General features: G+C 39.6%; 1 protein-coding gene across 1 annotated transcript in view; it reads right to left on the bottom strand.

Moving 5' to 3' along the window:
* The window catches only part of LOC135198471 (DNA (cytosine-5)-methyltransferase 3A-like), a gene marked incomplete in the record, with an annotated part of 337,711 nt that overhangs the window by 39,151 nt on the left and 281,474 nt on the right, over nucleotides 1–17,086 (bottom strand).

Raw genomic sequence — 17,086 nt, 5'->3', positions numbered from 1 at the left:
ATTCTTATGAGACAGAATTATCTGAATATAATGCTAGTGATCCCTTGAGTGATAATAGCCTTTGAGTATTTGTTTTTTGCTCTTGTATTAATAATTATTGTTGTTGATAGGGAAGGTCTTGTTAAGATTTATTTGTACAGAATTTATATGTTTTATTGTATAGTATGGTTTGCAAATAATTTTTTTGATGAAAGTCCAACTAATACATATTAAGGTTCCTGCAAAATATATTGAGTCTTAGTCAGTGTTGTCCATACACAGTACTCTACTACAGCTCCCAGTGTATTATGCAATAAAAAAGTACAGTAGCCCTCAACTTAGCAGGCACTTCAGAGGTCTAGCTTTATGGTAAATAACAAAGACTGGTAGACTGTTTAAGTAACTAAGTTCCTGCTTTTGAATATTTTCATAATGTCGTAAAGTTAACAGCAATTTTACAAGGTTCCTGACAACAAGCAGAAAATAATGAAAATAATCTAGCTCATAAGTGACAGTCCATTAATTTGAGGTGTTACTGTAATTGACAAAACTACTTGTAGCTTACAACCATTATGTCAGAGTGAGGGTTAACCAGCTCAGAGGCAGGTAGGCTATGGCTCTCTGCAGCGTAGTTCTAATAAATTGGCAAGTATGACTGCAGTACAGATAATCTCGAGCTATTGTTTTATTTTAAATTTTGGGAGTGAATATAAAGTACACATACAGGTAGTTAATAATTTGTTTTCCTGCATAGAGTACTTCTATTTGATAATTACAGTATGTGCCCATCAAATCTGAAGTTATTGTCTTTTGAATTGAAATGTTGACCATAAAGAATACGTATTTTGTGTTAGTTTTGACATTATTATTGTTAGGTAAGGTAACTGGGCCAAGTCAGCATATAATTCAAAATATTTATTGCTTATCATGCCCCAATCTGGATCAGATTTAAACTTAACAGATGTATACTTATGTTATGAGGGCATCTGATGACATATAGGAAGATGTTAATGTCTGAATGTGTCATTTTTTTATTTTAAAATGTTACATTGAAAAACACAAACTAGTATTTTAATTCCAGTAAACCATATACAGACGTATAAGACGTAACACTCAGCTGCTCTCTTCTCTTATTTGGCACTGTTTGGTTTGCCATATTGGGCAAGGAGAATCACTGACTCCCACTATATATAGATTGCACAGCTCTTCACAAATTAGGTAGTGACAAGAAACTACTATGGAGTCGAGTGTAAAGTCTGTGGAAGATGATGATGAACATAATTGGAACTATGCCTATTGTATAATCTGCCTTATAGTGTGCACCTACTCCATGATTTGCCCTGCATAGGTGACTCTGTGCTATTTGATTTTAGATATTTGAGATTTTATTTTTCCTGCACTTAGCATATCAAATAATGCTAGAAAATGCTGCTTCATTTGTTAAGCTTCCTGTATCCATATAGTTGATGGTCATTAGGTACTTTCATCAATTTGTTTTATCATCAGGGAAATAGTGTTCTCTGGGTATCCCGTGGAATTATATCTTGTGCAAAATATTGCTGTAATTATAATTGTTTTTTGTAACAATAGTAATTATGATTTAGACTTGCATCTAAAGAGTGAATATGGAAATCTTAAAGAACTTTTCAGTTGAGAACTCCCATTATGATCTATTGTAGTTTGTCTCAGATATTATTGCATATTAATAATTTTACCAATCAGCAATTATATTTTCATGGCATTATGGTGGATGTTAATGTTCTTGAGTTTAAGGGAGGTATTAATGCTAATTTAAATACTGTATGTATGTACAGTACATTTGGTATTGGACTTATATTGTTTTTTTATCACTATTAAGTTTTTATATAAGCTACAACACTATGCTAAGCAATGTTTTGAAAGAGAAGAATGCACAAGAGTTAGAATACAGCAGTATCTAATTTATTAAAGTTATTCAACAGTACTCTCAAGTTACATGAAAATGAAAGAGGAATTGAACCCTTCAAAGTAAAGTTAATGAAAATGAAAGGGGAAGTAAAGACATCAAAAGTATTGAGTATTCATTCAGATCAAGATATGATAAGTTTATGGATGAAAGATTTAAAGAATATTAATCCTTTCCTTTCACATGCAGTCATATCAAGTTCGACTGCTTTTAATAATAATCAAAACTAAAGAATAATAGAGATGACCCTTCTTTAAATGCCAGGTGGGAACCAGGGAACTAATCTGCCAAGATGTGGCATCTACAGAAAAAGATACAGACTCAAGCTATCATGAATGTGCTCCATGTTAAATGCACACGCACAGTTGTGGCTTGAAGAAAGTCGTTATCATGATACTGTTGAGCATTTTTCCACATTCAGGCTTCAGAAGGGTGATGCAATTCATCAGTTAGATAAGACTCATGACATAATTTACTGTGTTGTAATGTATATTATATCACTGGAAGTCACTATCAAGTGCCCTGTAGGCAGAACTAAAAGTTCTTTGTAGGGTCCATTCAGCTTCCAGCTGCCTTGCTTTCTTCCTTTTACCTTTTCTCCACTCCCTAATCTCTTCCCACATAGCTCTCCAACTCCTTATTTTTGCCTGTTATAGGGGGGAAAGTAAATTATTATAGTCATCGCTAAACTCACCGAGTTTGTGCAACAATTTATTTTCACATTTTATTTTAATGATAAAATGTACAAATGTAAATTAAATAATTTAACCTTTGATATGCATATGAATAACCAGTCAAGTCTTACTGGGAGTTGAAGTTTGGAGTTTTATTAATAATCTTGAAGGAAGTAAGAGAGCTTTTTGTTATGACATTTGGTGTTATGTTATGTAGTTCAGAAAAATGTTATGTAGTTCAGAAATTATTCTCAATTATTTGCAGTGAAGAACATTATTACAAAAAGGAATTAACATTAGTACCTGAAGTATAAGTGATGACAGGATTTTGTGGCTATTTATAGAAAGTAATAATAGATTAAACAATTATTTTCTCGTTGTAGCATCAAGAGGTGCTCAGTTTGTAGGTCTGATCAAGTTACAGTTTGCAAGTAATTTATGGGCATGGTTTAGATAGAATTTAGTATCTTAAGAAATAGCTCTTGTTTTATGTTTGCATTGTCTCTAAGCATTAGCTTGTTGGTTTAACTCATTTTATTTTAAAATTAAAAATTATTCTTACAAACAATAGGTTATAAGGGAATTAATTTGAATCTTGTAACGAATGTGTTTGGAAGTAGACACACAGTAGTAGCAATGTATATCTCATCTTAATTGTGTTTTTACTTCAGGTTTTCCCTTAATGGAACCAGATGTGTGTTATGGTCTCAACTCTTTGTCTGTTACATGGACTGTATGCTTGAGCTCTCATTAGGTTCAATTCTTCATCTATTACTTTACTTTATGGTTCATGGTCTTCCAGTAAAATGTTTGTCTTGCTGCTTCCCAGTCTACTGCTTTACTTAACAAATGTTCCTTTCGTATTGGTTCAGACAACCTAGGTTTTTGAGACTAGTTTTTTTCCCAGCTGCTGGATGCCACATCTGTTCCACTTCCTTTTGCTTCAGATTTATATACATACCTAGCTTATTTTCCAGCAGCTGAGTACCACACCTATCCACTGCATTTGCTTGTTGTATGTCAAACATCCATAGAATTTTACCTTTGTTAGAGTAATAAAACTTGTAAAATTCTTTGTATTATTTATATAAATCTATGCTTGTCTGATACAGTAGAGGTCAATAGGCATTCCAGATTTTGTGAAATAACATGTTTGTTTGTCAATGTTCTTGTGTAAATGTGAAAGAATTATTGCATTTCTTTTATTTATTTTGTTTTTAGTCAAATTGTTAGTATTAATCGTATTTTTGCGGAGAGCTACATGTAAAGCTGAAATTTCGTGACACTGAAAATATTTGAAGACTGGTGCAAAAGGAATATAAAAATGTTACATGCCATAGCCTGAACATTTAAGAAAGATACACGGAGCAATACAGGAATATATAAAAGCTACATTCCATATCCTGAGCATTTAAGAAATATATTTAGTAATAGCTTGAATGTTATATGTAAATCTGAAAGTTGTTATAATTTCACAGCATGCAGATCAAGAAATGTAACCTAAGCACTTTACTTTAGTACAATTTAATTTCCTTATATAGTGTGGTCTAGTAGAAGAGAAGTAATTCCATGCTATATAGATATTTTGTATGAAAAAAAAACTACATTTTAATTTGAAAATTAGGAAAAAAAATTATAAATGTAAATAGGAAATGATAACTATTTACCATATTTCTCAGCATCAAAGACTCTTTTTGTTCCCCAAATAAGTCTTGGGAATTTACTGGCCATCCTAGAGTCATTAAGTTTTTCAGAGACCTATCCTAATCTCAGAGGAAAATTATCTGTGCTAGACAGTAATCTGAAGTCCCGTGCATGACCTCTGAAGGAAGTGTTTAAATTATACTTTAGTTAGAACAGTAAATACCAAACAAAACTATCATAAAAACAAAATATACACACATACTGTCTTTACAACGATGTATCACAGTATTGACAGGTAATGTACAAGTAGAAACTTGATTGTTGTAAAGTTGTATTACTGCTATATTCATTCTCCTCAGGGAATATTATAAGCTGACAAAAGTAAAATTGGAGGATGTTAAAAGAGTATACCAACAAATCTTACTACACTTTAGCAAGAATGTCATGATCAAATTTGTTCATGTGGTACTTTTACAAATGGTGATGTGTAAAATATTTTCAGGTTTTGAGAATTAATTGTGTTTTTCTTATTTTTAATATCTATATTGTGTGGCTTTTAGTTCTTTATTCCATCATAATTTTTTTTAATTTTATTTTCCATGATTTTGCCAGTGATGCCATAGTGTGTGGTAATTGTGGAAATAATCCATTGATTCATCCAGCAGTTGGAGAATTTCCAATTGGTAGTAATTTTAGAATAAGAACTCATTAGATTTTCATATAAAGACCCCCATTGATAAAATTAGAAATTGCAAGAACTTTGGTTTGTAAGACATTTATTATCATTACTGATATAGCATGTAACCTTTTGACATGTGTACATGGGTTCTAATTATTTTTCTGTCTTTTGTGGAAATCCACAAAGTACATCGTTATACATCAGTAGAATAACATCCTTTTTAAATCTTTTTGGTAGCTTATACATTTTATGGGATTTGACATATTGCAATTATTAGCTGAAATGTACAAAGTTTTTTTTTATAAGTACAACATTGTATCATTTTATGTTAGTACAAATACTATGTATAATACATAAAGATTGAAAAGTTGTTTTGTGGTCGTTACATTTCTCATACTGTCAGACCACTTTTGTAACACTTATTTAATGAGGTGCTTCACTTACCTATATCTTTGAGAAATACAGGCATTATGCTTTATTTTTATAAAGATTACTAATCATAACTAGACTTTTAGTACACCCTTTCAGAGGTAAGGTCATAGTACAGCAATTTGATCTCTTCAGATCATTGTACTCTGAAAATAAATTTGCAAAACAATAATTTTTAGGAAAAATTTAAGAGTCCATTTCATTTTCTATCAATTCCTTAATTAGAAATGTGAATGACTATGATACAAAAAAGAAATGAAAGATGTTTATGGTGAACAGTAACAGAAAATATATTGGTTGATGCAAAGGTTTTTTTTAACTAAATCTGAAATGGTTGTATGTTTTACATAACACACTGAAATTTACCTTTATTTAATTTATTGGTTTCAGAAAAATGGAAAAGCTGTAAATAGAAAATAATATAAATCCAACAGACCGGTGAAGTGGTTGCAGGCACATCTTATACTGGAGTTGGAGACAAAAACCGTCTCTTCAGCTTTGGAATTAAGTTTTTTAAAGGGCATACAAGCCAAAGGTAATACTCTGGTAACATTATTTACTAAAAATATCAAGTGTGTCTATGTTTTTATAGTGTGTACTCTACCTCATAATCAGACTATAACCAAATTTGTGGTTCAACATAATTCCCATATCATAGAGTTTCTACTTGTAAATTTTATGTTTATCTGTCTATTTTTATCATTCTGTACCTTGCTGCAGAAAATTCTAATCAAGTATGAGAAATATTTAGATTTCTTCAAAATTGTTGTGCGATAGTCAGAATTTCTCATGTTTAGGTTCATTGCATGAATATGAGGAGTTATACTTCTTTGGTTTTATTTTGTAATTACAAGGTTGTGCTTGAAACTCAGTACTTCTTAAATCTAGAATAAAGGTCCTGCTCTTGTCTGGTTGGTAAAACTGATCTAGAATACTTAGTTGTATGGATTAATGAAGATGTGCAAAAGTATCAGTTTTACCATTGTATCACTTATTTAGGTGTACGCACAATTGCACAATTTGTTTTTTATGGCAGTTAAGGGGACCGTCCGCTATGATGTCTATTTTTTTTATTTATTACGCAAAATACATAATTTTCATATATGTTTTAGATATATATAATACCTTCATCATATAAAAATTTCAAGTCATTTGATCAAAAACTTTTCGTTTTATTAGCAAAAATCATGATTAAAAAAAAAAAAATTGGTAGAGTTTTCTCCACTAATATGACATCAGTTGTATTGAAAATCATACCATAAAACTTCTTTATATACGGAACAATTCTGTGTGGGCAGAATTTTGTTTTTTAAATTTTTTTTATTATAATTTTTTTTTTTTTTTGAATTTTTTTTTTTTTTTTTTTTTAGTCTAGGGACACTCAAAAAATTCTAAAAAAAAAAAGAAAAAAAGATATCAAAATTCTGTCACACAAATTATGGGATTTTATTCCTCTTTTCCAATGATATGTCTTTCTCTCTAAAATTGGATAATAAATAACCGAGTAATGGTTACCGACATGCGCATAAGTATGTTTTTGAGTTATGAGCTCCCAAAGATTTGCTATGTAAATTTTCGCTTTTTTCTTATAAAAGTCAAAACAACATTATTATAATTACTTTATTTGTACTTTTATTGTTGATTTCTACATCAAGAATCGTGGTCCTACCCCTAAAAGTGGTGTTAGTACCCTCAGCGTGACACCAGATAATGATGTTGACGGCGAGACATGAGACAATGAGGGCAGCTGAAAACAATTAATTTTCGTGTTTTTCTTTCAGCACACTCCTGGCCTTCGCTAATTTTGCTAGCCATAGTTGCTGAGTAGCCTTCTTGATCTTAGGTAACTTCGGCATTGCTATAAGTTCACATGTAACCGCTTTGACGTCTGTGGCGTAACTGAGTCATTCTCCGAGTCTCGCCTATAAATAACCGCTCTGAGCAGCTCGCTTCTCGCCCAGTGTCACACTACCTTTCATTGCTACCAGATGTATGAGAATTTCGAAAAAATCTTAAAAAATCGCTGTATATATGCAAAAATAAACACGCAAAAACGATTCTGTCAAACTCAGTCATACAGACGACACAGTTACGATGATGTCATCATTTAAAAACCGCTATATCTTCATTATTTGTGAAAATAATTGGCTGAAACTTCTGGAAAGCATGCACGGCATGTTTCTGCATAGATACAAGTAATAACTCGATTTTTTATTTTTTCAAGTTGACATGTCATCCGCCATAGCGGACGGTCCCCTTAAAGTATACATTATGAAACAAAATACAAGAGTTCCATATGGTAATTAAAATATAATTTTGTACATGAACTTCCCTGACAGATATATACTTAGCTATAGTCTCCGACGTTCCCGACAGAATTTCAAATCTCGCGGCACACGCGACAGGTAGGTCAGGTGGTCTACCTTACCCGCCGCTGGGTGGCGGATGTACGAACCACTCCCGTAAGCTTGTCAGATTTTTCTCTGTCGCGGGAACGATAACAACTGTTGTCGGTTCCTCTCGATAGTTTTTCGATTCTCGCTTGCCTGGAGTTAATTTGGACTTCTTTTGGTGACGTATTCGCTTTGTTTGGCTTGGCATACGCTGATTGTGGACCGGTTTGATTTTGAGTTTGATTTTCTTTAACGATGTCTGATCTAGAATCGGTAGTTAAAACTTCGGTGTTGTTTAGGGTTTGCGTGAATGAAGGATGTAAGGTGAGGTTGCCGAAAGCTTCGGTAGACCCCACACGGTTTGCATGAAATGCAGGGGGAATGATTGTGCGTTTGCTAACCCTTGTAGTGAATGTAAGGGATTGAATGAAGAAGAATATAAGGCTCTCTCTTCTTATGTTAGGAAGTTGGAACGTGATAGAGTGCGTAAGGCTTCCTCTAGAAGTTCTAGCAGATCTAGAATGAGTGAGTTGGATGTGGATCCTAATAGTACTAACGTAGAATTAGAACCTTCTTCCCAAGTTGCAGCCCCGGCTCCCCGCACCGAAGCCGGAGATTCGCCTTCGGAGGCGGCAGCTCTGAAAGCCAAGAATCGTTCTGTGGATCAGAAGATTCGTCAGTTGGAAGGTAAGGAGAGTGTTAGTGATCAGTGCAGTGTCCCCAGTGTTGTGGAGGGTGCGTCTGACCGGCTCCTTAGTGCCTCTAGGCCTAGACCTCTTCCAGACTCCCAGTTCCAGTGGAGTAGGAAAAGTCGAAAGCCGCAGGAGGGCTAGGGAGAGCCCCCACCGGTCAGGCGCGTCCCCTCGGTCAGGATCCTGAAGTACGCTCCCAGGCTGCCTCGGATCGCTACAAGAAGGAGCTCCTACGCCAATGCTTCTCCTCTTCGTCGTCTCCCTCTCCGAAGAGAGGTTGGAACTCCCCGGATGCGTCGCGCCCGTTGAAGAGGGCTTGGAAGGCTCCCTGCAGTCCTTTGGCTTCTAGTCCGGAAGTTTTCCCGGAAGAATCGGCGGTGGAGGCGAAGAAACACAAGAAATCCTGTGATCGTTCTTCTTCTCGCGCTCCGCGCTCGGCGCCTGCTTCCGAGGAAGAACTAGAAGATTCTCCTACGAGAGTACTCGCGGGACTTCAAGCTCAGATCACGGCGCTAGCAGACTCTCTAGCAGTTAGATCACGTAGGAAGAAGGACGTTTCTCTTCCGATCAAGAGATCTAGGCGCCGCTCTTCAGAGGGAATCGGTTCTCCTTCATATGGGGAGGTTTCGTATGAAGGTGGTGGGGGCTCGCGTGAGCGCCCTCGCTCGCGGGAGCGCCCTCACTCGCGTGAGCGCCCTCGCTCGCCTGGCTCTCTTTCAATTTCAAGGCGCCAAACATCGGTAGGACGCTCTATGGAGAAAGAAGTTTTTTCTCCAGATTGGATTCCCGCTTCCGGTAAGCGCACTGCACCTGCTCATTACGCGATTTCTTCAACTCCCTCGCGTGAGACTTCTCCTCAGCAGCCTCAAGATTATAGAAGGCTCCCTTATACAAGTAGGCGTTCTTCTTCCAGATGTCACTCTCCTCGAGTATCGGATCGTGACTTCTCTCCTGACAGGCATCTAGAGTCTGTAGGAGTCGTGTGCATGATAGACGGCATACTGTTTAGCCGCTCCCCCCAAGGGTCAGGCGCCAAGAGCCTACTGCACATAGCTCTCCTAGTAGGCGCTCGTCTCTTTTAAGGCGTCATACTCCTGATTATTCTCCTAAGGCAGACAACAAGAGTCTTTCAAGCGCCCTTCTCCGTGTAGGCGCTCTCCCGCTTCTTAGGCGCACTTCTCCTGACCGTTTGTCTCTGGTTGGTAGGCACCAGGAATCCCGGAAGCGCCCTTCTCCAAGTAGGCGCTCGTTAGTTTTGAAGCGCCCTTCTCCTGAATGTTACCCTCTTGTTAGACGTCAAGAGTCTCGCAAGCAGCCTTCTCCTAGTAGGCGCATTTCGCCTTCCAGTCGAACTTACGTTGATCGTACGCAACTGGACAGGTATGGAGAGCCGCGCAAGCGCTCTGCTCTCGATAGGCGCTCTTCTCCTGGCAGCCGCTCGCCTCAGGATAGGTGCATAGAGTATAGTAGGCGCTCGCCTCCTCGTAAGCGCCCTGCGGATGTTTCCGAGAATTCTCGGAGTAGGAGCCCTACCTCTCCTTCGGCTGAGATTCCTTATACCTCGAAGAGGGAGTCTCATCGTAGACTTCCCAGATCTTCTCATCGTTCTCCAGTGGATGTGAACTCTTCTAAGAGAGGGCGTTCTCCAACCTCTCGCTCAACTCCTGCTAGGATCCCTTCGTCACCTAAGGATCTTCCGCGCTCACCTCGACAAGACGTCCTAAGAAGGTTCGGATGAGGAACCGAACACTTCTGCTGCTGTCTCTTCTTACAAGAAGCTTACAGAGCTACTTTTACAAGTTTTTGGGGATTCCCTTACGCCTACGGCTCCTCCTTCTCCTCACTCACTTTTTTCAACGGCGAAGACAGCGAAGAGTTCTTCTTGTGTGAGGATGAAGCCAACTCTTTCTATGAAGAAGGCACTGAGGAGTTTTGGTTCCTGGATGGCTTCCAAAGAAGAAGCGGGGAAAACGATGTTCGCTTTTCCTCCCTTCGAAGTTATCAGGACGCGCTGGTTTCTGGTACGAAACAGGTGGAGAGCCCTTAGGATTGGGTCTACCGTCTTCGGCTGATTCGGATTTTTCGGCACTGGTAGATTCGACAAGGAGAACTGCCCTTAACTCTGCTAAGACGACTTGGGCAATGAACGAATTGGATCATTTGCTCAAAGGTATGTTTAGTGCTAGAAGTCTTTAACTTCCTTGATTGGTCGTTGGGAGTTCTAGCCAAGAAAATTGAAGTGCCAGAGTCAATTTCACCAGATGATCTTATGTGTGTTTTTGTCTTGTATGGACAAGTCAGTAAAGAGGACGGAGCGAGTGAAATCGCCTCCCTTTATGGGGCCGGCATCGTGAAGAAGAGGTCGGTTTACTGTTCCTTCTTAACGAAGTCGGTCTCCCATGCTCAGAGGTCTTCTTTGCTGTTTGCTCCTCTGTCTACTCAGTTGTTTCCCGAAACATCGAGTGCAGGACATTTCGAGGTCACTTTCGGCCAAAGCCACCCAGGACCTTTTGGCACAGTCGGCAAGAAAACCTCGCCCTTCTTTCCCTACCAAGGCTAAGAAGGAAAAGGCAAGTGTTCGAGAACCCTTTCGAGGGGCATCTTCATCAAGAACCTCTACGTTTAGAGGTCGTAGACCTTCAAGAAGGGGTAAGACTTTCGCCAAGTCTGTTAAAGCCCCCAAATAACTTGCAAGTCCTTCAAACAACGGTGGGCGCCAGACTCTTCAGAGTTTGCAGAAGTCTGGGCCCAAAAAGGGGCGGATCCTTGGACCCTTTCTATTTTGAGGAGAGGTTACCTCATCCCTTTCGTCGAAAGACCTCCCTGACGACCATCCCAAGGGAACTGACGGCCAGGTACAGAGACCCCATCATGAATCAAGCTCTCCATCTAGCAGTAGATCAGATGCTGGAGAAGGGGGCTATCGAACTAGTGACAGACCATCATTCATCGGGCTTCTACAACCGCCTTTTCTCCAGTTCCGAAGTCCTCAGGGGGATGGAGACCGGTGTTGGATGTAAGCGCCCTGAACTTCTTCGTAGAAAAGAAGAAGTTCACGATGGAAACGCCTTCATCAGTGCTGGCAGCGCTTCGTCCAGGGGACTGGATGGTTTCCTTGGATTTACAGGACGCTTACTTCCACGTACCGATCCATCCTTCCTCGAGGAAGTTTCTCAGATTCATGATGGGGGGGAAAATTTTTCAGTTCAGGGCTCTGTGTTTCGGCCTCTCGACGGCCCCTCAAGTGTTCACGGGGGGATTTTGAGGAATGTGGCTCAATGGCTTCATTTGAAAGGGGTGAGGATATCCATGTACCTCGACGATTGGCTAATAAGGGCCATTTCAGAAGATCGTTGTTTGAAGGACTTACAAGTAACTTTAGAATTGACGAAGGCTTTGGGACTTCTCGTCAATTTCAAGAAGTCATCACTAATTCCCGAGCAAGAGTGTGTGTATCTCGGGATACAGATGAACTCTCTGAGTTTTCGGGCTTTTCCCTCGCAGGAAAGGATAGCCCGAGGATTCGAGAGAGTAACAACCTTCTTAGGGAAAGAAGTATGCACAGTGAGGGAGTGGATGAGTTCTGCTGGGGACACTCTCCTCTCTGGAGCAATTCGTTTCCCTAGGAAGGTTGCACCTGAGACCGCTCCAATTCTTTCTTCATCGGAATTGGAGTCGTCGTTCTCAGGATTTGACGTTCTCCCTGTCGTTATCCCAGGACATCAAGAGACATCTCTTATGGTGGACAGATCCCAACCTCTTTGCGAAGGGACTGTCTCTTCAATCACAGACCCCCAACCTGGTGTTGTTCTCCGACGCGTCGGACATGGGGTGGGGTGCAACTCTGGGAACCAACGAAGTGTCAGGTACCTGGGTGGGGGACCAGGTAGCCTGGCACATCAACAGAAAGGAGTTGATGGCTGTGTGGTTGGCTCTGAAGGCTTTCGAGCCCAAAAGTCAGAAGATCGGTAGTGCAGGTCAACGCGGACAACACTACAGCTCTGGCATACATCAGGAAACAGGGGGGACGCATTCCTTCTCTGTTCTGTTCAGACAGCAAGAGACCTTCTTCTGTGGGCAGAAGAAAGAGGAATCAAGCTTCTCACCAGGTTCGTGCAGGGAGAAAGGAATGTAAGAGCAGATCTCCTCACAGGAAAGATCAGGTCCTTCCCACAGAGTGGACCCTTCATCTGGATGTATGCCAGAGCCTGTGGAAGTTATGGGGCAGGCCACACATAGACCTCTTTGCCACGTCAAAGAACAAGAGGCTGGATCCTTACTGCTCTCCGATATCGGATCCAGAGGCAGTAGCAATAGATGCTCTTCTTCTAGACTGGAACGGACTCGACGTCTACGCGTTTCCCCCCTTCAAGATCCTGGGGCTAACCATCAAAGAAGTTCGTAGAGTCCGATTCAACGAGAATGACCTTAATCGCTCCCTTTTGGCCGGCCCAAGAATGGTTCACAGAGGTACTGGAATGGTTGGTGGACCTTCCCAAAGATCGCCTCCCCGCTAAGGAGCGATCTACTCAGACAACCCCACTTCGACAGGTACCACAAAAATCTCCTCGCTCTCAGTCTGACTGGTTTCAGACTGTCCAAAGTTTGGTCAGAGCGAAAGGCTTTTCAGCGACAGCTGCTAAAGCAATCGCAAGAGCGAGGAGACCTTCCACCTTGCGTGTATACCAGTCAAAGTGGGATGTCTTCAGACGTTGGTGCAAGAGGAAGAACATTTCCACTTCCAGTACCTCTGTGACCCAAATTGCGGATTTCCTTATTTTCCTCAAAGAAGAATGTCATCTGGTTGTGTCAACTATTAAGGGATACCGCAGTATGTTGGCGGCGGTATTTCGGCATAGAGGCTTGAATATATCCGATGATAAGGACCTGCATGATCTTATTAGATCATTTGAAACCATTAAGCGTCCCTCATGTAGTACCGAACTGGAATCTAGACGTAAGTCCTACAAATTCCTTGGATCGTCTAGATTCGAACCTCCTGGCTTAGCCTCTTTCAAGGATTTGACGAAGAAGGCTATCTTCCTTTTGGCCCTAGCTACAGCTAAGAGAGTGAGTGAGCTCCAAGCTATTGAGGGCAATGTAAGGGTTTAAGGAAGATTCTATGGTGTGTTCGTTTCTTCAAGTTTCCTGGCAAAGAATGAAAACCCATCACGTCCTTGGCCCAGGAGCTTTGAAGTTCGTAGTTTATCTTTTCTAGTAGGGGAAGAGCCTGAAAGAACTCTTTGCCCTATGAGAATTATGAAGTATTTCCTTAAGAGGAAGGAACAACTTAAGGCTAATCAAGAGGTGCTTTGGTGCTCCGTAAAGGACCCCACTCGGCCCATGTCGAAGAATGCTCTTTCCTTTTTTCTGAGAAGCCTTATTACAGAGGCACATGTTGCCTGTAAGGAAGATCATTTTAGACTACTGAAAGTGCAACTCCACGCGGTGGAGAGCCATCGCAACTTCGCTTGCATTCAGAAAAAAATATGTCTGTGCGGAACTTGATGGAGGCGACTTTTTGGAGATGCCAATCGGTTTTCGCAAACCACTACCTACGTGATGTAAAAATCACATATGATAAATGCTTCGCCTTGGGTCCTTTCGTATCGGCGGATCGGTGCTGGGGCAGGGAGCTGAAACTTATCCTGTGTAAATTTTTTATATGTTACCCTATATTTTATATTGTTGTTTTTTTGGTTGTCTGAAGGAGGTTGCAGGAGGGCACCCCTTTTTGTCGTAATATTAACCCCCCCCTTTGTATTTGGTTAGGTGGTCTGGTGGGTTTTGGCTCCTTGCAGAGGTAGTGGTAAGGATCTGTTAGGTAAGCGGACATGGTCCCTCTAACAGCATCCGACTTGGATTCTACCACAATAGGGGATCACATATCCCAGTGGTAGATCCGAGAGTCTTTCAGCATCAGGTCACGTCCTAGCTGTAGCTCTCCAGGCAATGCAGACTCAGAGATAGTATCTATGAAGTCTTCATCCTGAAAAGGTGAGAACCAAGGTTTTTATATCCTACAACATTAGTTGTTTCCCGTCTTACCTGTATTATTGAGCTGTCTCTTACCCTCCACCAAGGGTGCCAATCAGCTAAGTATATATCTGTCAGGGAAGTTCATGTACAAAAATGATATTGTTAAACTACAATAAAGTTTTGTACATACTTACCTGGCAGATATATACGATTAATGGCCCACCCAGCCTCCCCTCAGGAGACAGGTGGAAGAGAAAAATCTGACAAGCTTACGGGAGTGGTTCGTACATCCGCCACCAGCGGCGGGTAAGGTAGACCACCTGACCTACCTGTCGCGTGTGCCGCGAGATTTGAAATTCTGTCGGGAACGTCGGAGACTATAGCTAAGTATATATCTGCCAGGTAAGTATGTACAAAACTTTATTGTAGTTTAACAATATCATTTTATGAGGATTATAATAATTAAATATGACTAGAAATTTGATTAATTGAAGTTTTTACTGTGGATTTATAGTTTTTATTTTAAACACTTTTTATTTTTATTAAGTTGTGTAACCAGATGGACCAAAATATAATACTATGTGTGCAGCTGAACAGGATAATAGTACTATATTCATAAATATACCTCAAACTGGTAAGTTATGTTTACCATTACACACTACCCAACCATGCGTAACTGGAGGTTATCTTCAAGCCACTACACGTGTGCAGCTCAGTCTGTGATGCAAGCGTGCGCTTTTGTGAAGAGACTGTCTTATCAAGTCATTGTTATCATAAACATTGTTACATCAGGCTTTCACTGTACTGTATGTGGTTAGTCTTATTTTTTTTTTTTTTTTTTGTTTTTTTTTTTTTTTTTTCCTAAACTCCCATCCAGTCTCGGGGCTTCAGGATTTCCTTGGTCTTCCTACAGTCCTTTGTCCATCTACTGCCTCTCTTGATTTCCTCATCCCTTGTCCCAAACCATCTTGGCTTATTTTATCATCCTGATACTAGATCTCTTCACCAGTTCCTCATTTGTAATGTGATCTTCCCTCTACGCTCTGGGTCCTAGAATCTTACACACTTTTTGAAAAGTCAAACATTTTCCTCATCAGTAACCCATGTTTTTGTCGTATGTGGAGTAGTGTAGCCAATTATAAGTCATAGTTTTCAGCTGTACTTTTTAATGCTATATTTACCTACACCTTTTGTTGAAATACCTTCATTACTTAATTTTTCAGTTTGTTTTTATTCATTGTTCTAGCTCTTGTTCATTTTCTTTCTGTCCTATGCTATTAAATGAGCTTGCAGCAATGTGTGTGATCAGCAAGCCTCATCCAGTGTAACAGTATAATCCTTTTCTTTAATACTTACCATTTTATCTTAATGAAGTCAATTTTTGTTTGTATGTATGGTGCTTTTACTAATGAAGTCAATTATTGTTTCAGCCTTTTCACTCATATGTTACCAACTTCTCTCTTGCTTGTTATATATTGTTGGGAAGCTTCAATCAATGGTTGGGCATTTTTCCAACACTTTTAACAGTGTCATCCCAATATTGTCAGACATCCATAAAGTATTATGGGGTCAACAAATTTTTCTTCTTCAGAGGATGTTATTTGTCATTGTAAAAAAAAACATCTTATTGGATGAAATTTGCCTAATGTCATTGGAATTCAAACTGTTATCAATGGATTTTTGAGCTGCATCAATCATTGAGTACAATAAAGAACTGTTTTAGGTCTCGCTACAGTCTTTTTATCTCTGCCCATTGATTGGAGAAACCAGTTTTTAACCAAGTGTGTTCACCTGTGTTTTTTTAGGTTATGTTGAGACTGGGTGAACAGGTTTGATGACCGCGTGAAAACATTCTTTGGCTAATCATTTATTGTGCTATGATCTCACTTCTACTTTAACTGGTGTTCACTCCACTACTTACGTCAAGTGAGCACCTTCCTTCAAAGGTTGGTGACAGTGTTTGCTCACCTCTTGGTGGGACCTCTACCATACATTGAGTAAACACTGGGTTTAACACCAGGTTCATGATGCAGGTTGCCACTGCATGCTACTGTTGGATATTTTGTGGCCACTATGTACCTGTGACCATTCGTCCACAGCCTTTTCTAGTTTGGTGTTAACCAGTCATAAGTTTAGTGGCATAAGTACAATGGTCTGCAGCATGCTCATTCCAGTAATGAGTCAGCCCCTCTTTCAGGGGATGCTTGAACTTGTGTTAGAGGAAATGGTGTTAAAACCCAAAGGTCAGTCTCCTTTAGCTGCACTTTCAAGAGAACATTAAGGCTCTGATTACATCCCTGTGCTATGGTGTATAAGGGGTCGCTGATCTGCTTAATGCCATGACTGTATTTCAGGTTGATTAAAACTCCCACAAGAAAGGCAATAGTTTATATTTGTGTAGGAACAAATTACAAATTTTAAGAATAATTGGTATTTTTCCTGGGTATACAACCTAAACCTTTCATCATAATATCACCTCAACCTTCCGTTCAGCTTTGATGCCATAGGAAAAATTCTTGCCTTATGACAGGTTCAACAATTATTTACAGCTCACATTGAGAAATACTCCTTACTTTTTTGTGTATCTCTTAATGCTAGCAATGTCATCATTAACTTTTTAAAAGTGGTTTGGAGAGTGCTGTTGGTGCCACATACCTGTCCTAGTTAAGATA

Source organism: Macrobrachium nipponense, chromosome 22, assembly GCF_015104395.2.
Source record: "Macrobrachium nipponense isolate FS-2020 chromosome 22, ASM1510439v2, whole genome shotgun sequence".
Taxonomy (NCBI): Eukaryota; Metazoa; Arthropoda; class Malacostraca; order Decapoda; family Palaemonidae; genus Macrobrachium; species Macrobrachium nipponense.
This window is presented reverse-complemented; position numbering and strand designations above follow the sequence as displayed.